The sequence below is a fragment of the Pinus tabuliformis genome, chromosome 9, assembly GCF_031772625.1.
Source record: "Pinus tabuliformis cultivar Carrire ecotype Pingquan chromosome 9, CPIR1, whole genome shotgun sequence".
Lineage (NCBI taxonomy): Eukaryota > Viridiplantae > Streptophyta > Pinopsida > Pinales > Pinaceae > Pinus > Pinus tabuliformis.
Window position 1 is genome coordinate 696,758,031 of NC_142307.1, and position 23,799 is coordinate 696,781,829.

Consider the following 23,799-nt stretch of genomic DNA (forward strand, 5'->3'; position numbering starts at 1 on the left):
CAGGAAGCAGCCTAGGCGTACCATTTGAGCAGTTCGACCTCAATTAGACAACTCGTAGCAGAACGAGAAGAGGAGATTAAACAGAAAGAGGAATGTTTGGAAAATGATCTAGACCAATGGAAAACACTAGTTCCTGACCTTGGACATATGATCTACCCAATACAAGCAAAACGTCCACTTATACTGGATGATGAAGAGCCTTCTAGATAAAGTCCTGGAGTACTTCCCAACATGCATGCATATGTCATCCCGTGGGAACCCAGATTATACCAAAGAGTTTCAAAAGTTCCAATTTCAATTGAAGTAGAAAAATGGACGCCTCAACCGCATTGAGTAGCACATCCCATGTATTCCTCACATGGAGCTGCCAAGCTCTACTTTGAAGGACCTTGCTCCTGTTGATTCAGTTGATGATGAGTAGAGTGATAGTACACCCCTAGTTGTAGTTTTTGTATGAAGCAGTTTCAATTTTTTAGGAATGTTTTTAGTTATGTTTATAGTTATCTAGATAGTAGGAAGAACAAAGACACTCAAACATATATAGCGTGACTAGTAAGGCTTATTATTTTTTGTTTCTGGATGGCTTATCATGTTGTTAGGTGGCCAACAGACTTGGTTTCCCACTGGGAAGATTGAGGCCACCTAATCATATGAAATGTGGATGTAACCTGCACTTTTGATAGAAAATTAATGGAAAGAACCTACCAAGCTTACAAAAAAAAAAAAAAAAACTATTATTTGTATGTTAAACATATGTTTTATATTATCATTGTCTTTACCAAATTAAGTTACACAGTTATAGCCCAAAAGGATATTCGGTTAGTTTGTTGCTAATAGGTGCTTAGTTAGAATCCCCCTAAGTGAGGTGCACTAGTCTAAATAAAAAGATTTATTAAGGATTTTATCCATAAACATGGGAAAGTATCCCTTGGATTTCCCCACAAAATTTTCCTAAAAAAAACAATTATGGTATTAGATTAGATTACTACAATTATATAATTAATAATTAAAAAATCCACTCATAATTTTAATTGTTCAATACTCCTATTTCTCTATAATTTTTGCTTATACTCAATCTTCTTTACAAACCCATATTAAAATGGTTTTTATTATTTTCAGTGAGATCTAAAATGTAGATTGAAAAGGATAAATATTACTTCCTAACGGTTTACTTTCAAAATTTTTCTTTTACCTCAACACCTTATGGTTCCGTAAGTATATTTTGCCTAGCTTTAGAGGAATTTAGAGTTTAATAAAAGTGATATTCGTCACCTGTACTCCTATACTAGGTAGTTTCTTTGCTACTTTGTTCATTGCTCTATATATGCGCATTTTAAGAAGGAAGAAAAGATAAGATATATATCCTTAAGAGGATGAGCTAATCTCTTTTCAAAAAATAACTAGCTACAAAATTCTCTTAACTTATCTCCATTAATATATTATATAATTATTTTAAAATGTCTTTTAATTATAAATTATTTGTTTTCTAATTATTACTTATATCAAATTATATTATAAGTACCACAATCTCTATATATTGATTATATGTTTTCCAATGTTTCGGTCATAAAGTCCATTTCCCTCATCATGCCCATTCCTAACAAGTTTTTTATACTTAACTCCATTTCTTTTATTTGTAGTTGTCTTCATTATCTCTAATATCATGAATGCTTGAATTCTATAATATTGAATTTGTAGTTGTCTTCATTATCTCTAATATCATGAATGCTTGAATTCTATAATATTGAATATGAGTGGTAGTTTAAAACATAAATTTTGTGTTTTTTTTCATTTTTATTTTTTTACCAAACATATGGTTTTTGGAATCATTGGAATCATTGAAGATATAGTATTTATAATGCATATTGTTTATGTATTACTAAATCTATTACGGTATTTAAAAATAAATAAATTCTAATTGTTTTATTTATTTCAAATGCGATTAGAGGAGAGAAGACGAAGCCTTATTGCTTAAGCGATGAATAAAAGAGTCAATGATATGTCGAGAATCATAGCTTTATCCCTCTAATATAGGATCATCTTAATCTATCCCTATTAAATCTACCATTTTTCACGTCCTTGAGTCGTTGAATCACACTCCATATACTCAAACATGGGAAGTTTCCATGTAACTCATATGCAATGATGTTGTTGCATTCAATGTGCTACTTTTAGAATGAGGAGGGTCTCCAACATCATTTGTGATCTCTCATGGCTTGCATCACTATGTCTCACAAAATCATTTTTCCATTTGTAAGACATTACAAGATAGAAATTTCTTGGCAAAGAACTTATAGCAAACTTGTAGGGCTATAAATGGGTCTCTAGTAGTACATAAAGATGAAGGGATTTTTGAAAGGAATCAAACAAACATATTTCATATAGCCAAATTCACACTAGTTTCCATAACTTGAGAGATGGTAAATGCTAATTCATTGCCAAGGAAATGTATATGTAATGTAACATATATTAAGGAAATACTAAAATGGTAATAATGTCTCTCAAAGTGGTCCCAAACCAAAAGTAATAGATGATGAGGTCACATATCAAAAGGAAGATGGTGAGGTAAAAGATCATGACATTTCACACTAAAATGATCTTTAAGAATCCTCCTTACTCCAACTTATTATTTATTTTTTTATGTTGTGGTTCACGGACACTGGATGGCAGTTACATCCACGGGAAAATTTGGGGAGATCAACCCCGAAGGGAATCGTTTAAAGCCCATTGACCAGACTAGCAGGTCCTAACCCCAAGGGCATCGAGGAGAATTGACCATGTGACCTCCCAATCAATGAGACACTTAACAAAGGGGACTCGACCAGTTGATCTAACCCTTGTGGCTACTCCAACTTATTATTATAAGGTACTCGAAGGAATTAATTGAGGATGGTCAAGTGATGGAATTGTAGCTTCCCTAAATATTTAATTATTAGAATGTATCAAACACCACAACATGAGTAGAAATTGAGAATATATTATCTTAGGAACTTTGCTATATTTTTCTTATATTTTCACATCTTTGAAGAAAATAAATGTTGATTATGGTAAAAAAATCCCTTGGTTTTCACTTGATGTCTTGTTTGATACTAATCTAAATACCATTTGTAATTTTACAAGCTTGAGATTTGTCACTTTAGATGGGAACAACCTTACATGTACAATACCAAAATTAGTAAGATGCCTTAAAATGTTGAGGAAGTTTATTATGGAGTGAAATTCTCTTAATCATAACTTTTCAAATGAGGTGAGAGAGTTAAGAACAAAATTGGAAGAGTTACATATGCCAAATGACTATTAACTTGAATTATACAAAGTTTGTATTTATATGGTACCATCAATATTCACTTAAATTGTACCAAGTTCTTACTTATATGGTATTATCAATATTTTTATAGAAATGCAATAGAGAATATTTTGATATATAAATGACATTTTATAAGGTATAACAATTGAATTATACTTTTTGGGTTTGGAAGTGCAAAACTTTCATTATGCCTTGAAGCTATAGGGCTAGCTAATATCACTATCACGCGCATAATTGGAATCTTGTGTTGTTTTTCCATTGCAACAAATATATCTATATAGTTCTCCAGTGAATGGGTTCCTTAAAGAATTAATGCAATTTAGATAGCCCTATCTCCAACCATGAACTTAAATAAAACAAAACTAAATTGTCAACTCCTTAACACTAAGAAACAAGAAGTGGCCAATTTGTTCTTGAATTCAAAATTTTAAATCTACCTCTAAAATGATTTAAAGCTAAGGCCTTAACCTTTTGATTTAAGTTAATTTATCTTCAAATATTTGTATGTCGATGCATGGAATGTTTATCTATGTAAAAAAACCAAATGAAAATAGAGTATCAATATACAATCACAAGTCACAAGTAGTGGCAAGATAGAAATATGCAACTAAGAACTCATAAAAAGAAGTAATCTCACTAATCTTCATAGATAGTTTGTTAGTTTCAATGTAATGAGAAGATAGAAATATGTAACCTAGTAGTAAAAAAATATTATTTAGTATGCTTATAAAAAGTAGCCTCTCCACTCTTCATAGATGATTTCTTAGTTCTTAACATAAGTGGAATTAATTTGCAAGAATGTGTAAAAGAATATATGATGCAGGAGCATTGGCTCTTAAAGATCAAGCTCGAAGTATCTAGTCAGACCTAAGGGTCTAGACGTTAGCCAAGTAGGGGCCATTGTAAAATTTGATGTAAAACAATATTTATTTCTTAGCAAGCGTAGATATGGAATCTATTTAGTGGTTCATTTAACATTAAAGCTGACTCAACCATTATTAGTTTTAAATTAGGCAAGCAGATCAAGTTAGGATTAGTTAGGAACTAGTTTGAAGAAACTGTTGAGCAACTGAAAAGTAACTAAGGAACAATTCCTCAACTGTAAAGAAACTGATAATAATGTATTGAAAAGAAAAAAAGTGAGAGGTTGGATAGGTTAGCTAGCCAGCTAGCCAGCCAGGGAAAGTGTGATTGTAAGCCTGTGGGCAGAGGGTGAAAAAGAGGCCACTGATATTAGAAGAACAGGCCTGAGAGACAGAGAGACTCATTATGTAATTAGTTGTTCATATTTATATATATAGAGGTTTATTCCATAACTATATAGATGTGTGAAATGAATATTGAATGAATGAATTATATGTGAATTCGTAGGTTTTGTAATAGAGGTTGCAGGCTGAGTTTTATAGAACTACGCAGAGGAAAGAATGATTCGGAGGAATCATAAGGGATCATCGAATCTAATTGGAGATTCAGAGTGAAGCTTTGGAGAGGCAGCAAAGTGAGAATTCGCAGAGTTAAGCTCAGAGAGAGTGCGCAGCGGAATAGCGGAAGAATGAAACCCTGAAGAAAACCCAAAACCATGGGAAAACACTGGAAAAATGAATTAAAGTCAAAGCAAAGGGATGAAGAAAAGACGAGTCGTCGATGCATAGGAGCCGTTGGATCTCAGTGATCAACAGTCCAAATCAAAATACAGAGGAACTGGAAGGAACCATCAGAACTGTCTGATGGAAGAAATCGATGGTCATCACATGGTGAAAGAGCACGGAGGATAATCGGTGAAGAGCGGGTTTTAAACAATGAAAGTGGTATTTTGGGTAGCCTCAAAACCATAAGTGGTATTGAAGGGTGAGCACTTTATTCCACTAATCGAGCGACACGTAGTAGCGAGGACGAGAGAGGAAATTGCTTTTCGGGCAGTTAATCCTCGTACTAGTTGTCCGGCTGATATTGTTATGAAGCATTGAACCGAATGAGGTGAAGATCTATGGCACATGATCAATGATTGGTTTAATTGATCGGATGTAACGTCAACCATCGGATTGAGCGCTAGATCGACAGTCGCGATTTAATCGCAGAGGTGAAGGGCTAGCAGACAGCGCGATGGAATGCCGATTAAGTGATGTGTCAATAGTTGTTGGATCGGAAAATGGAATCGACGGCGGAGATTGGGCCAATCGGAGATCGGTGAATGGAGAGCGCAACGCGAAGGAAATGGATTGATGTGTGGACCCGACGATTTATGAACGTGGGTTCATTCTTTTTAAAGTCCGGCAAAGATCGTATAAAAGTGGAAAGGCATGTTTACAAAGGATTTCTATTATAAGTGGTTTGTAACATAATATAGCGCGATATGAGGTTGTTTAAGGGTAAGTCCAACATTATCAAAGTAAAGTTTGGGCTTTTAGTTATATATGCGGGCTTAAGGATTAATGAAGGATTAAGAGGAGTTACAGAGTCTCGATGGAAAGAAGGATTAATTAAGGGAAAGACACGGTTATTGTAATGAATCTTTCCGCAGAGATATTAATAAAGGGGGCTTTAATCATTCCTTAAGTAATGAAGGTTTGACTCGATAGAGAGTTGAGTTTCCTGGGGAAAAACAAATTTATGCATACTGTGGGTATATGCAGGGGAAGCCCTGCGTCAATATAATCCAATTATGCTCCTCACATGTGTTTCATAAGAATAATTTCTTATTAAGTTCAATTTTAACATTACTTGTGTTTGTTCTTGAATTACTCATCCATTATTATGCCAAGATATATCGTTTTCTAGTATAACTCAACTTGTTTTCTACGAGTGTTTCAAGCTATGCGAAAGAAAATACAAGACTTTTATTGAGTCATGCATTATGAAGCTCCAAGGTACTTTCTATGTGTTGTAATCATGTCACCCCAAGTACCAAAATTGTGGCCAACTACTCAATCATTGAGAAACATAAAATTAGTGGGGAAGAATGTGGTGAAACAAATCTAACAGATACCATAAAATTTTACAAGGTATTGAAACATGCATAATATTAATGTAAAGTAAAAGTAAAAATTATATGCATGTTTTTTATTTACATTTAAAATTATTAACTAAATAAATTATCTTTTTATTCATTTTCTCCATAGAATAATCATATTTTGTAATTTTTAAATAAAAGCAAAATATTAACATAATATTATTAATAAATTTCATTATAATAAGAGCGAGAAAATCTACATCATATTATAACCAATGATACACTTTTAAAAAAATTACTCTACCAATAAAATTCTAAATCTTAATACAAGTATATGCTTATCACAAGTGTATATTTGTCATAATTGTTGTATAATGTTTCAATAAGTTAGAACCTTTTAATATTATAAAATATAAATTATTTTATTTTATTTTTAATTTTTAAAATATAATTATTTTATTTTATTTTTTAAAATATAATAATTAAAAAATAATATATATATATATATATATATATATATATATATATATATATATAAGTTTAATAATATGATATTAATTAATACATTAATATTTATTAAAATATTATAGTTCATTAAATTATTAATAAAAGTTTCAATACAAATATAATCATTCACATAATTACTTAAAATAACTCTAACTAAATACAAATATAATCATTCGCATAACTACTTAAAATAAATCTAACTAAATTTCATGTACATATATTATTTACCCCACATCCATATATATAAATATAAATTTCATGTACATATATTATTTACCCCACATCTATATATATAAAAGAAGGTACTTAAATTTCAGGTTTTGATATTCCATATATAAATACCACCTTTTTCTATTATTATAAAATCAACCCTTATCTTCTTTTCTTACAAAATAATTTATTTTCTTGTCTCCCTTTTTCCATTCTTAGAAAATCAAGTCCCATCTTCTTTAATGGCAACTCCTTTAATCTGCATGCAATTAAACGTGACAAATCTAGAATATGATGCCCACATTCTGAATGGATCTTATTAGTCCATTCTCCGGTTGGACAAGTCTATCTCTCTTTGCAACATTTATCCATTTGTAAGGGTGGTATTATAAGGTGTTATGCTGAATCTATATATTTTGGGGATTTGTTTTAAATTAATATTTATTTTTTAAATTAGGGGGTAATGTTGTTATTAAATGTTTATATTATAAGTAATTATATATAATATTTGGAAATAAATATGTAAAATATTTTATTATTAATATTTTTAATATAAATTGGGTTTATGTAACACATTTTTCTTCGCTCTATTATTAGTATTATTGGTGATCTTTGTATTATGTTTATGGGTTAACTTTAAATTATAAATAATAATAAAATCTCTTTTTATTATAATGGGATATTCGTGTGGGGCGAGTGATTTATGTATTTATTAAGATTTTGTTTAACTTTAATATTTCTCTTCTATTTTAACATTGTTGTTGGGTGTGTAAAAGTGAGTTTTGGGGTACAGGTCTATAGTTGAAACAATATCATACTTCCTCACTATAGGACTAACATTATTGACAGTTTCATTGTCATGCCCCGTGGTCTTCCTCCAAGTTATTGTTGTTATTTATGTAACGTTACAAGTTATTTTTGTCATAATGACATATATTTTTGTTGATATTTTGTTCTATGCCAATATGATTCTTCTACATCTACTTGCCGGTGCTAACATGTCATTAGGTGCATATATTGTGAATAATGCTACAAATATAACAACCATGAGATGAAAATGGTTTATAAGACATACTCATGATAAAAGATATATTAATTTGGAAGTTGGCTTTAAGATGCAAGTTCCTAAATTGGTGAAATAACATCCTCCCTTACTTTAATATCATCATTCCCTCACTTTGATACCATCAACATTAATTATTTCAATGTCAATATGTTTTCCTAATTCGAAAGGAATCTACTGTATCTATAAAAACGGAATTCGAAAGGAAATCAACAACTGAAGGGTGATTAAGTTCATTTGAAAAATATTCTATATGATCTAGAAGATGGGAACGATGATGATAATTTTCCCATGGTTCTTCTTCCATCATCATTGATTGGATGATTCCTTCATCAGTAGAAAATATACGTGAAAAAGGATTAGAAGAAGTACCAAATTCTAATGAACGATCTACCCATACAATTGGTGAAGATGGATTTGGGTTTTCCGCAAAAGCCAGAAAGATTGATTGCTATGCAAGCTCAATGGGGCTTAGCGAAATGATTTCATTACTACTATCAACTTTAGAACTATTGGTTATCTTCCTTAAGTCAGATGAAGTGGAAGATATCATGTTGCAAGTCTCAACTTTTTCTAGTTCCGCCATGTTTGATGGTGACGGTAGTGAAAAAGTACCCATTAGGGAATAATCCTTGAAGAGACCTACACCAATGTTTTGAAGAGATAGTGGGGGTTCGTGAACTAACGGAATGCTTCCAGTAGCCTGTGAACCAGAGGCGAAGAAGGCAAGTTGATCGATAACACTGATTCTGCCTTTATGAGGGAATGCAATTGTACGAAAGTATGTCGAAACCACAACAGCCATAGCATAAACCCACGGTCTTCCTAGCAAAATGTTGTAGTCAAGGGATCCGTCAACAACCTCAACTTCAACAGTTACTGTTTTTCCCCATAGTTCAATTTGCAGATTACTCAAGATTCCACAAGGCGTATATGTGCGACCATCAAAAGCTTTTAACATTGTTGGTGAATGTGACAAAGGTGGTGAGCCAAGTGTTTTCCAACAATTCATCGACATAATACAAGTAGATTCCCCCTCGTCAATAATGGCTTAGTGAATAATTTTATTCAAGGAATTTACTTGAATCAGCAATGCTAATTGTGTTGGTAACTGTGGCGTATAACCTGCATGGTTGAAAACCAAAAGATTGAAATCAATTGTATCGATTCCACCAATTACAGACAACAAAGCCTACTTTTGGGAGGGACAATTTTGAAGCACTTCAAGCGTCGACATAGTAGAAGGTGGCTGGGCTAGATATTCTACTATGTTATATTTCTGTGATGTTCAAGCTCGAGGATTAAATGTTGATTTATGTACAACTCCCTTAGGTGGTTTTATTGTTAACTCTGGTGCAATAGGTGGTGGAATAGGATCAGACGAAGTCGAAGTCAAATGATTAGGTTGATCAGCCTAGTTATTTAATGATGAGAGTTGATTTCCATAATCTTTACTTCGTGTTGACACCAAAAAATAAATTTTAGGCTTAGAGGCGAATAACATAATAACTTGGGAAGTGTAAGCATGGTTTGTAGCAATCATATGTGTCTTCGGGTGGAAAAGGATCAGTCAACACTACAGATGTACTAGAAGTCTTGAGAAGCCTTGAGACTTCAGAGCGGTGAGGACAATCTCACGTAAAGTGCTCATTGTTACAGATTAAACATGGGTAGCAAGGTTTCCTAGCCGAAGGAGAGGAATCATATTATTTCTCTTAAGGGGGCTTATTTTGTTTCTTCTTTTTTCCCCTTATTCTTGCTTCCTGGTTTCTTTTCATTCTTGCCTTTGTTAGATGACACGACATTGATTTCAGAAGCAAGAGTGTTATCAGCTGTATTTGAAGTTTGATTAGAAATGGCAAGTGTTTGACCAGATGGTTTGCCTGTCGTTTGTGTGCTCGAAGAACCAATCACACCATTTCCAACATGAGTCCTTACTTGATGGTGGTGGAGGAACAATGAAAGGTGGTCTTGGTGCATTCGGGATCTTGTCATAGAGCGTGCCAAACTGTGTATAAATCAAGTCCAAATATTGGGCACAAGCAATTACTACCTCTTTAGTGACAACTCCACCTTCCACCACATCCTCGGTGATAGATGGCAATAAGGATTTTATAAACCACTCAGCTAAAAGTTGATCAGGAACATAAGTTTTAACCATTCGACGATGATGACACCACTCATGAATATGATTAGAGATATGAGTAGCAGTAGTCTGTTTGAAGTTGGTTAATAGTTTCGTTCCAATTTCATATCGTATGGGTAACTGGAAGTGGGTTAAAAACATGGTAGTTAAGGTTGTAAATTTATCAAAAGAAGCTCGTGGTAACTCAATGTACCACTTCACAGTCGGACTAGTAAGCGTCTCTAGAAAGACGTAGTCTAACTGAATCATCATTCAAGGAGTTTGATGAACACCATAAACTAAAAATCATGACATGGTTGGACAGGTCTTCTCTAGGGTTTCCATTGAATTTCGAAATATTGGAAGGTAATTTATGAGGAATCACCGGCCACCAAGGTGCATAAAGAATTGGGTCATTGGTGAGCCGATTTAGATCTAGTAATTCAAGTGTTGCAACAAAAGGAAACTGTCTATTAAGGTTAGGTTGAGCATATCCAGGGTAAGATGGGATTGCCTGGGCAATAGGCCTTTGCATACCAGCATAAGGCATCTGCTGTTGGTAACCTTGATAGGGGTAAGTTTGTTGAGAAAATCTGGTATAAGGTGGTTGTTGAGCACCAGGATACATTTGTTGTTGTCCAAACCCAGCATAGGCTTGTTGACCAGGACCTAGGTAAACTTGTTGTTGACCAAACCCAACATAGGCTTGTTGACCAAGTCCAGGATGAGGTTGGTATTGTTGGAATTGTTGTTGTTGATATTGGGGCTGCCAAGGTTGTTGAAGCAACTGTTGTTGTTGTTGATACAACAGTTGTTGATTTAACGGTTGTTTCCCACCAATGTAAGCTTGACCAGGTTGTGAATACACTAAACCAGTGTAAGTCTGAGTCATTCCAGTAAAAGGTAAACTAGCCTGAGGTTGTTGGACTCCAAGCACAAGTGGTTGTTGTAAAACTACCTGAGAAGGTTGAATCTGTAAACCTGAAACTTGGGTGTCTGAGGTTGAAGGACCAGCTTGCACAGGTTGAGATACAACAATCTAAGCTTGTGACTATGGTAAAGTGGTAACAAAAGACGTAGTAGGAATTGATGAGATAGATTGCATAGGTTGTGATGGATACACAAGCTTAGGTTGAATGGGCATTGTTGGCTTCCACTGACAGACAATCATTCTAGGCTGACCTAAAGAAAACGGCATACCTACATATGGTTGCACCCCAGAAAATGGAGGATAAAAAGATTGCACATATTGTTCTCCGTATGGGGGTAGCCCAGTGTAAAACGGATACATGGGATGGTAACTATATGAACCAGCTTGATATTGACTTGATGGGTCTAGTTGTTTAGTATATGTTAATGAGGAACTAGATAAAATTCTTGTAGAGGACATTGATGCAGACCAAGGGCTAGAAGCAACACCTGAGTGAGTTCCAGATAAAGATTGGTAACTCGATGGGATGGATGGAACACCATACAAATGTGGCTTAGGTGTTGTAGTAAACATCAAAGAGGTTGCAACAGAAGATTCTGTCGTAGCTATAATAGATGGTACAGTCTAGGATGTTGACTCTGCCATAGTCAAATGTCCAAATAAATTTCCTAATGAATCAACAGGTGTCTGAAAGTAATCGAGATCAAAAGGAGCAGTAAAATGAGGAATATGAGGATAAAGATAAAGTCCAGTTCCAAAATGGAATGGAGTTCTGGGTGTTTCTACCTCAGGTTCCTCCTCTATCGAAATCAATTCAGGGGGGAGAATTTTGTCGTAAGGTCCATAATAAATTTTCGGTATTTGTTCCTTAGGTAAAGAGGAAGTCTCGACAGTTACGGATGTCTAAGGATGTACCTGTCGATCTTCTTCTGGTATGGTAACAACTTCTGATTGTTCAACTTCAAGATCCAAGTGTTCTGGTAAAAGAACAAGTTTAGGTTGGGCTTCTTAAACAACTCTTGGTTCAGAAGTAACTTCTGACTGAATGGTGATAGGTTCAGGATCAACTTCTGGTTGAATAGATTCAGGTTCAGAAGTAATTTCTTGTTGAACAACTTCAGGTTGAGAATCAACTTGTTGTTGAACAACTTGGGTTACCATTTCACTAGATTCAGTTCTAGTGTCCTCAAGTAATTATGGAGATTCCACTTTAGTAACAGATGTACCAGTAATTTTAGGAGTAACTAGAGTCACAATACTTACTGGTATAGGTGTTTATGGTAATTCAGATGAAGAACCAGAAGTTTGGGAAGTACTGGATTCAGTCAAACGAGACCGCTTTAACCGGATAGGTGTAGCTTCAGGTGGTAAAGGTGGTTTACTGGCTGTCCTCCACGAATGGTGGGGTAAGGGTTGATCTTCCTCCATGATTTCTGATTGATTTTATTACAAAAAAGAAAGAAACAAAAAAGGGGTAAGCTAGGCAAAAGGATTACCAAGCAACTGTGAACTACAGAATACCTCCCGGCGAACCGAGAAGTACAGGCAGGCAATCTCCTCGAATGTTGTGTTCAGTGTATCACAGTGTACAAGGTGGCCAACTCGGTTACTTAAGGATGGATAGCAACCTAGTGTTTTCCTCTCATATATACCCAAAAGTACGTGGAGGCCTAATCTGTATTATCGTTTTCTAATGCAAAACTGCACAATGAGAGCATTCCTTTATACTTTAAGTACTATAATAGCGCCCTATATACCCGAAGGTACGTGGACGAGTGGTGGGCTCCAGTATTGTAGCAATAATGCTGCAACTCCTGGGACTCCCTTCTTTACTTTTATCAACCCGGTAGTTCGTAACAAACTTGGAAGCGACGGTGCTGTATGCACAAGTACTAGCTCTTGCCGCAACTGTCACTTGGTCAGATGGCACAAGTCCACTAGGAGCTTAAGCCAACTTCTATGAGCTCTTAGAAGAAGCTTTTTAATTGATGGATGAAAGCTAACTTGAAGGAAGCTAATCTATTTGCGAAAAGAGATTGAAAAACTGAAGGAAAACGCAAACCCTAATTCTACCAGCTAGTCCTACTGATGCAAAGGAGAGAATGCAAACTACTGAAAGAGATGCCATTACTTCTATGAAGGTAAAATACATGTGTCTAGACTACCTCTATCTGAAGAAAACATCTTTTTGTATTTTTGAATAAGTTATTAGAATTATCATGCATGTGCTTTTAACTGGCTTTTGACTGTGCAGGGGTGGATTGGCGAGAGGAAATGCTTGGAGGAGGTCGGGAAGGTTTAGAGAGGGCCTAAGGGGTCCCTAGCACCCTTCCAGAGAGTTCCACAGAGTTTGGCTATCAAGAAACCTCATTCGTGAGCTTCTACAGGAAGTCTGCAGGGGTTCTACAGGATGTTCTGTAATTTTTCTACAGGATGTTTAGAAATGGAATTTTGGAGCATGGATGGAGGGAAAAAGGTGGAGGAATGAGTATGGAGGTGAAATAGGGGTGTAGGGGAGTTCAAGACTTGGGGAATGGAGCTGAGGAGTGGCAAGGATGGTGGGATTTGTTCAAGGAAGACTGAAGCAATTTTGCACAAAAATTAGGGTTTTGGGAGCAAATGGAAAACGTGAGGCAAGGATTCTAAGTAGAGGGTGGAGTGGATGGTGCTGATGGAGAATAAGCAGATGAAGAAGTGGTACGGGTGCTTTGCAAGTCGTTTTTCCAATCTGAACCAACAAATACTTGTAAATTCAAAGACCTAGTTACGTTGACCTAATATGCTAGCTGCTAGTAAAGAGAATGAACAGAAGTGTGACCTGCAATGAAACCATGTATTTTAACTCATGCAACTAAGAAAATGAAAGTCTGAACTTGTAACCAACTTCTACACATGAAAATCAAACACTAGTGATTGCATGGCAAAGCAAAATCAGTGTTTTTGTGGGCAGCAAAGTCATCCTAGTCACAACTCTTGATCCCACTGAGGGAGAGGTGAAACCACAGATGTTTGATGGCCCTTTTCTTGAAGCTTTTTCTATTAACAACCTATCAGCTAAATCTGAGCATGAAAAGCTATTTTACTCATCAAAAACAACCTAAATAACAAAACAAGATTTAAATCTAAATAGCAGATTGTATTCTAAGAATGCAACAAAGACACATGAAAGTAAACAAAGGAGGTACTGGGCGCTTGAGGTGGGCCCAAACCCAAGAGCTACAGCCTCCTAAGAGAGATTTAGAGCTGGTGCAAAGTTGGATTCATCTTTATTGATCAAAAGAAATGTTACATTCCAAAAACTGTCCACAAGGAGAACTTGAAAATGTGCTGAAAGCAAAGCTAATCTACTGCCTAAAAATCAAACAACAAAATGACTACAAAATGAATACAAAATGACTAAATGAAATGAGGCCCTAAGCCCTCTTATTTATACAAATTGAGGACCCCAACAGTCCTCCTAAACTTTAGGGAATCGGCTACCCAAAACTTGCAGTTAACAACAGTCCTACTTGACTTGCTTGGCTGCCCTTGTGATAATTGATTTGGTGGCCCTTGAACTCCGAGCTGATGGTGGATAATTCGAGGTAAGGGCCCATAAATGAAGGGGACACCTTCCTACAAATCCTATCCCTTGTTCTCCCACGAATTTGGCTGCCAAATGCTCATTAAAACCTTCAATTTTGTCTCCAAATTGACCAAAAAGGCTACACAAAGCACACATTAGACTTGTTGGCATAATGACTAACACAATTCACTCTATTAGCATAAATATAATCAAAAACATGCAATAAACTAATGAGAATGGTGGATTAAGTCAAATTAGGAGGTTGAATGAGCCCATATAATTATCCTTTTTTGGGGCTCATCATCACCCCCCTACTGAAAGTGTTGCTCATCCTCTAAGCAACCAATCTATCTCCTCATCTTTGATGGCCCTGATGGCCTCCCTGTCATGCTAAGCTTATAAAGTGATGTCCTCTTCTCGGTCATGAAATCATGCTTTTCTCTCTGCTTCTTCCCACTGCCTGCTCCTTTTCCTAGAGAATTCTCAGCTTTGGTATGATTGTGCAAGTATATTCAATCAGATGGTGGCAATGGTGGTGAAAGGAGATGAAACCAGTGGAGGATGGAAGAAAAGAGTGGTTGCATGCCTCCTCAACAGACTTCAAGCTTCAAATCCCTCTCCATAATCGATTCTAGCCTGCCCAAAGGCTCTACAGGATGTTTCTGGTAGAAATACAGAACTTCCTGTAGAAAGTCCTGTAGCTTCCTGTAGAAGGTTGAATCATGACTAGATTGTGTCCGAACCCTGAAAAAAATGAGTGTTCATGGAGGGGATGGATGTGAGGATGCCTGGGAACTTGGTAGGGACCCTTCTGCTTGTGTTGGGAGGCCCCCTTTCCGCATTGTGTTCCTGCAACCTGCAACAATTTCCATGGATTAAACTTGTTTTTTCCCTCTCTGTTTCTTCCTTCTTTTCTTTCTTGCTTCTCCTATGGCTTTTCCTGTGATGGCTTGCCCTAGGTTTTCTTTCCCTTAGCTTCCTTACCCTTAGTTTTCTTCTCTGCCTCACTATCTTGCTTCCTCACGCTCTGTTTTGGCTTGTGCACTGATCAGAATGGGAATTCTGTATATGGTTTCCTCCCCAGAACGTGGGGGACAGTATCCCTCAAGTGTTTTTTCTTTGCAAACCATTCAACCAGTCCTGTCATGTTTTTCACTCTATCGAGTCTTGCCATAGAAAAGATAATGGGCTTTTTATGGTCATTCAAAATACACATGTGTTCAGCTGTCTGTTCAGGATTGAACAAGAGTTCCTCAATTGAACCATGTAAAGCAGTAAGACAATGTTGCTTCTCTGTATAAGGGAAATAAATCTGCATGTCTGCTCCAGGAGAAACAATGTTGAATTTGGGATCAAAAACATCAATTCCATGAACCACATGATAAAGACCAGGAAGGGTGAAAGCAGTGTGGCTCTCATACTGTCCAACAGTATCCTTGCTTCCAGCAATCTCTTGATATGTGCTAGTGATAATAAAATCTGCATGATTCATTGCAATTAGATCTGCAGTAAACTGGCAAGAGAAATGGTATTTTTCTTCATATTTTTTCAGTATATGTCTGAATCTGAGTATTTGGTCTTCTCCAAAGCATGGGCTATGTTGCACTGAAGACAATTCCAGGCAGCAATAAGAAAACGACTTTTGAATTCATAGACAGACTTGCATTCACATTTTCCCTACCCCCTCAACACGTCGAATTCACCACCTTTTGAATTATTTGCATGGGAAAGTTATGTTCAGGCCTACCTCACTGAGAATTGCCACCCTCGACGTGAACAGTCCAAGCTTCTTCGTATGCTGGGTCTCCTGTAGCGCAGCTTCCTGTAGAAATGCCTGTAGAGTGCCCCTGCGCCTCTGAGCGAGCCTGATACGCAGCAGAATCTCGAAGACAGGTAGAAAAACTCAGTGGAGGACGATAGGTTAACCGATTGTGCACACTTCAGTTGAGGATGTGGAAAGTGCAGATGAACAGCAGTTCGTGAGTTTCAGCTAAGCCATCTTTAATTGTTGCGTGATTTGTGGTGAGGTGGCAGAAACATGTGCGCTGGCTTTTTTCGAACTGCAGTGATGTTATGAACTGCATGTCTTCTTCTATCTATTAATAATTTGATGTCCTGTGCGCTAGAGTTCAACACGTCTACCACTGCCTGTGTTTTTCAACTTCCACGTGAATGACTATACACGCAAGCTGCGTGATTTTTGCCTGGATGAGTGCAATCGAATATGGCTAGCTTCCTGGCTGAATCCCCCCATCTCATTCGTTCATGCAATGCTTAGATTAGATTCATGCAATAGAGGAACAAGTTTTAGTCACGTACCTGAAGTCAAATGGTTGCTGTGAGGTGCTTTTTGCTGCTGCATGCATCTGTTTCGGTGGTTGCATGATGGCTCCTTTGTGCTATAAGCTCTTTGTTGTCTGATGTGTGGTTATTTTGCTTGTGCAGGTATCCTCTAGCCGGATCTAAGTTGCAGGAGTTCGTTTCCACGTTCAGATCTGCACCCTCAAGCTGCTGCTGCTGAATTTTCTCAAGACCGAAACTTGTTTTCTCCATTGCTCCGGAACGATAGATCAGATCGATCTGAAACTTGTTGAGCATGTTCCTATCATCATTATGCACCTCCCATAGAAAAATTGCGATCAATGGATGCACAGATTCCTAGAAAAATGGAAAATGGTTGAATATTTCAGAGATCAATTTGTCGGAAACCGTGCATCGGAATCGGCTGAAACTGCTTGGGTAGGCTACTATAACCCATGTGCATCTCCCCATGAAACAAGTTTTGAAACAGATGCATGGATATGGAGAAAATGCAAAAATGGCTGATGGTGATGAAGGCTTATTTCTTCGAAACTGTGCACCGGAATTGACTGAAACTGCTCAGGCATGTTGCCATCACCCCTGTACAATTCCCCATAAAACGGTTTTTCAAATGGATGCATGGTTTTCAAGTTAGGGCAAAAACAAATTTTGTTCTATGTATTTTTTTCTTCAAAGCATTCTGCAATTTTTTGCATGGTGAAAAAGAATGAGCTTGGGTTGTGATGCAGGCATGGAGATGATGGAGGAGGAGTTTGAAAAGTGCAGGAGGACTTCTGAACCCTTGAGGAAGCTACCATGTTCACCAAACTACTTTTTTTGCAATCCATTTTTAACTTCTTGTAATTTCTACAGGAAGTTCTTGTAGAAAACACAGTTTTCATAAAAGAAGCAAAATGAGGCGGAAAAAATGATGGAAAAGGGTGAGGGATGGAAGCATGGATGTTTACAGGCCTCATGGACATATTCCTAGCCTTCGGGTCATCTTCGGAGATCAATTTGGCTTTTTTTGTAAGCTTCCTGTAGAAGACACAGAACTTCCTGTAGAAAACACAGTTTTCATAAAAGAAGCACAATGAGGTGGAAAAAATGATGGAGAAAGGCGAGGGATGGACACAGAGGTGCTTGCAGGCCTAACCAACAGATTCCCACCATCAGATTCCCTTTTAAAATTGAATTTGGTTCATCCAAAGGTTCTACAGGATGTTTCTTATAGAAATACAGAACTTCCTGTAGAAGGCACAAAAATTCCTTTGTCTTTGCTTTGAGTGATCCTCCTGACCTGCAATGTCCTTCTTACAACCTGCAATTATCCAATGGAAATTAGGTTTATTTTTATTTTTATTTTTCTCTTTTTTTGAAAAACAACTAGGGCACCTCATGGAGGTTTTCACCCTAATTTCCTGCCCCGGGCGCCTCCAAGGAAGGTTTTCACCCAGGGATCTTATTCCCTTTTTATTTTTTCTTCTTTCCAACCCATTGACTGCCTCATGGAGGTTTTCAATCAATGAGCCAATCTAAGGCGCCTCCGAGGAGGTTTTCACCTTAGATTTTTATTTTCTTCTTATTTTCATTTTTTCTCTTTTTTTTCTTTTTTCCTACCCTACCCTACTTGAAAAACAAAATCATTTTCAAGTATAAGAATACTTCCAATGGAGCCATGTGCACATCGAGATTAGAGACAAGATGATGTGAAGGCTCGAAATGCATGCTTTGATAGGTATCCAGATTTCAGAGACCAAATGATCTGACTTTGAAGGGATCAAACATAGCTGAGGAAGATAGTACCGCTGCAACTTAGTGACCGTCTGAAACCATATCTCAATATAGCTCTGATATCCTTGGTCCTTTTACTGATCTGGATCATTCTTCATGTCACCTTCTATCATGACTTTCTCATCTTCCTCTTTTTGCTAATCTTTCTCTTGAATACATGGAAGATTTGATGGTAACCATGAGGGAGCTTTCTTGATCTCTGATTCTGATCTCTTCTCTTCATCAAGAGCAGCCCATGGTTCTTTGATCCTTTCTTTTGAATCTTCTTTTGGCTTTGGTCCTTCAATGTTGTCAATATAATCTCTGTTTTGCAATACTCTTCCTGAGCTATGGTGAAGATCATCAAGCTCAAGAGGAGTCATTTGGACATGTTGTGCCTTAGCATTGTAATTGGATTGAGCTACTCCATTGTATGGTTTTGGGAATGGTGGTACGGGTAGCTGAGTGGGGATGTATATTTGAGATGCATGTGGGTGGAGTTGTGGTTGGGCAGGTGGTGGGGGCAAAGGAGCGGGATGAGAGTTGTACTGGGGCCTCCACCCCTGATGAGGTGCATTCCACTGAGGCTGTGGCTGAGCATAAGAGTGAAACGAATGAGCAACTGGTAGGGCATAATATGGATCTATGAAGGAACAAGGAGGAGGTGTGACCAGGAAAGATGAGCAGGGGGACCCCAATAAGGCATGAAAGTGGCTGGATAGGGGTCGTAATAGGTTTGGGATGTCCCTTGCATTCCCTGCTGGTAAGGTATGGGTCCATGTGGCCTCCTTTGGTTCATGAAATAAAGTGGTTCAGTGACTCCTTTGGCCCTCTGATATGCAGCTTTAAGTCCAGGCAAGGAAAGGCATTGATTCGTAGGATGGTATCCTTCACAGACGAAACACACTTCTAGGGAGTGCATTGGAAATTCATTCCTAGGATGCTTTCTAGTGCACCTAGGACAAAAGATGACCAAAGCCCTCTTGACTTCTTCTTGCTCCCTTTGGATCCGCAGGGTATCTAGTTGCATGGCAAGAAACTGTGTTACCTTGCACTTGAAATCTTCCATCTGATTTGCAAATTCATTTTTGGATAAGGTACTGCTCCCAACATTTCTGATTATAGCCATTCGCTCCAGAGGAATGTTTTCTTCTTCTTCTCCCCTAGAGGTGCTTCAAATATGTCTTGCTGGCCACCTAGGGGTTCTTCTCTCACAGCCATCGAAGAAGAGAGAAGGTTGGTTGTGTGAAGCAGTGGGGGTGTTGTGCAATCATTTTTCTGAATTATATCTACTCCTACAAGGCATGAAATGAAATCTTTTTGGTTGATTCTTATTTCTTTTTTCTCTGCTTGTAACTGCAAAAACTAAAATAGATTGAACTGCAACTAACTATCTTACTGAAATGAAAATGCGGAATTGAAATGAAAGCATGAAAGGACTAATCTATTTTGCTCAAATGAAATTGCAGGAATGAAATGCTAGGCTACGCTTGCAGAATTGAAATGCTAATCTATGCTTGCAGAAATGAAATTGCGGAATTGAAATGCTAATCTATGAAAGCAGGGAATATCTACTTTACTTTTGAGGAAATGAAATTGCAGAATGGAAATGAAATAAACTATTTAGCAGAAGGCGAGAGTAGGAAAATAGAAGAAAAGCAAAAATCACCAATACTCTGACGCTTCCCCGGCAACGGCGCCAAAAAGATGGTGGGCTCCGGTATTGTAGCAATAATGCTACAACTCCTGGGACTCCCTTCTTTACTTTTATCAACCTGGTAGTTCGTAACAAACTTGGAAGCGACGGTGCTGTATGCACAAGTACTAACTCTTGCCGCAACTGTCACTTGGTCAGCTGGCACAAGTCCACTAGGAGCTTAAGCCAACTTCTATGAGCTCTTAGAAGAAGCTTTTTAATTGATGGATGAAAGCTAACTCGAAGGAAGCTAATCTATTTGCGAAAAGAGATTGAAAAACTGAAGGAAAACGCAAACCCTAATTCTACCAGCTAGTCCTACTGATGCAAAGGAGAGAATGCAAACTACTGAAAGAGATGCCATTACTTCTATGAAGGTAAAATACATGTGTCTAGACTACCTCTATTTGAAGAAAACATCTTTTTGTATTTTTGAATAAGTTATTAGAATTATCATGCATGTGATTTTAACTGGCTTTTGACTGTGCAGGGGTGGATTGGCGAGAGGAAATGCTTGGAGGAGCTCGGGAAGGTTTAGAGAGGGCTTACGGGGTCCCTAGCACCTTCGAGAGAGTTCCACAGAGTTTGGCTATCAAGAAACCTCATTCATGAGCTTCTACAGGAAGTCTGCAGGGGTTCTACATGATGTTCTGGGATTTCTACAAGATGTTCTGTAATTTTTCTACAGGATGTTTAGAAATGGAATTTTGGAGCATGGATGGAGGGAAAAAGGTGGAGGAATTACTATGGAGGTGAAATAGGGGTGTAGGGGAGTTCAAGACTTAGGGAATGGAGCTAAGGAGTGGCAAGGATGGTGGGATTTGTTCAAGGAAGACTGAAGCAATTTTACACAAAAATTAGGGTTTTGGGAGCAAATGGAAAACGTGAGGCAAGGATTCTAAGTAGAGGGTGGAGTGGATGGTGCTGATGGAGAATAAGCAGATGAAGAAGTGGTACAGGTGCTCTGCAAGTCGTTTTTCCAATCTGAACCAACAAAGACTTGTAAATTCAAAGACCTAGTTACGTTGACCTAATATGCTATCTGCTAGTAAAGAGAATGAACAGAAGTGTGACCTGCAATGAAACCATGTATTTTAACTCATGCAACTAAGAAAACGAAAGCCTAAACTTGTAACCAACTTCTACACATGAAAATCAAACACTAGTGATTGCATGGCAAAGCAAAATCAATGTTTTTGTGGGCAGCAAAGTCATCCTAGTCACAGCTCCTGATCCCACTGAGGGAGAGGTGAAACCACAGATGTTTGATGGCCCTTTTCTTGAAGCTTTTTCTGTTAACAACCTATCAACTAAATCTGAGCATGAAAAGCTATTTTACTCATCAAAAACAACCTAAATAACAAAACAAGATTTAAATATAAATAGCAGATTGTATTCTAAGAATGCAGTAAAGACACATGAAAGTAAACAAAGGAGGTACTGGGCACTTGAGATGGGCCCAACCCCAAGAGCTACAGCCTCCTAAGAGAGATTTAGAGCTGGTGCAAAGCTGGATTCATCTTTATTGATCAAAAGAAATGTTACATTCCAAAAACTGTCCACAAGGAGAACTTGAAAATGTGCTGAAAGCAAAGCTAATCTACTACCTAAAAATCGAACTACAAAATGACTACAAAATGAATACAAAATGACTAACTGAAATGAGGCCCTAAGCCCTCTTATTTATACAAATTGAGGACCCCAACAGTCCTCCTAAACTTTAGGGACTCGGCTGCCCAAAACTTGCAGTTAACAGCAGTCCTACTTGACTTGCTTGGTTGCCCTTGTGATAATTGATTTGGTGGCCCTTGAACTCCAAGCTGATGGTGGAGAATTCGAGGTAAGGGCCCATAAATGAAGGGGACACCTTCCTACAAATCCTCTCCCTTGTTCTCCCACGAATTTGGTTGCCAAGTGCTCATTAAAACCTTCAATTTTGTCTCCAAATTGACCAAAAAGGCTACACAAAGCACACATTAGACTTGTTGGCATAATGACTAACCCAATTAACTCTATTAGCATAAATATAATAAAAAACATGCAACAAAATAGTGAGAATGGTGGATTAAGTCAAATTAGGAGGTTGAATGAGCCCATATAATTATCCATTTTTGGGGCTCATCAACGAGCTACGATATACTCACGTACATGGAATGAGGTATCACACTCGGAATGTATCACAAACAAGTTAGTGACAGTTGCTATGTTTTATGAAGTCGGAACACGTCTCTAGCCTAGAACCTCTAAATGTTTTGCGTTAGGTGACAATGCTCCATTAGGTTAATTGAGGTTAATTTCAAGTTGATCTTGATTAAGAATTTGCCTTTCAAGGTTCACCACAAGATTGTCTTTGAAATTCCTAGAATGCAACTACTATGATAATAATTCTTTTCATTCAATTTGAATGATGAAAACCTTAGCTAGTAGGGATAGATCAATCAGATTCTTTTAATCAAAGAACAAAGAGCACATCTAATGCAATTTCCCTAAACTATTACTATGAGCACAATCAAACGTTTTCAATGCACAATGCAAGTTTTTCTTTTCAATTCCCTTAATGTTAAAGTGAACAAAATGAAACTAATGGACATATAATCAATCAATATTTTTGCAAGAATGAAGACTTTATGACAGTTCCTTTTCGAAAGAAATGAAGACTTTTATGACACTTTCTTTTGAGCAAATATTAATCAACTATAAACTAACTTTGACAATGAATTGATAGTGATAAAGAAATCATTTAAGAAACACTAAACAATCAAAGCCAAAGTAGGGCTAGGAAAGGAAACACAAATTGATTTCTGAGACACAACAATTATTGATCTTTCAACAAGCAAAACTATAAGGAAATTTGGGAAAAATCAAGTCAAAGGTGGGATTTTTGACCTAAGGAGGATCAACACAGCCTTGAATGGGAGATAGTGCGCTTCATAGCACTTTCCTCAAGCCAAGGGTGCTCTGTAGTGCTCTGTGTCCTAACCAAGCCTGTGTTGGTGCCAGAGAGGCCATTCTAAGGGCTTTCAAGCACAATTTTTGACCAAAAAACACTTCAAAAAGTAAAGTCTACTAGGGTGTACTAGGATGAAGATAAACTACCCGAAATTATGATACTTCCCTAGTATGGTCGCCAATTTGTTATGTGTAATTTTGCATCTACGGATAAATACAATTTCCCTAGGTGGATAGATACACCTAGAACAATATATTTAAAGAGTTTAACCTTTCTCTATAGAAGATAAATAAGACAAGGGACCTACTTGTTATCTTTCGCTTCCCTTTGTCTCCTTTGAATAGCTCCCGTCGCTCCTTCTCAAACTAAATCCACTTGACAAGTACGTACAATCATAAATATAAGACAAAAACCAATCAAA

At 37.1% G+C, this 23,799-nt stretch overlaps 1 pseudogene; it reads right to left on the bottom strand.

Annotated features, from left to right (window-relative positions):
* Positions 1-15,706: 15,706 nt before the first annotated feature.
* On the bottom strand, positions 15,707-16,150 carry LOC149150561 (sucrose synthase pseudogene; annotated as a pseudogene).
* Positions 16,151-23,799: the final 7,649 nt, after the last annotated feature.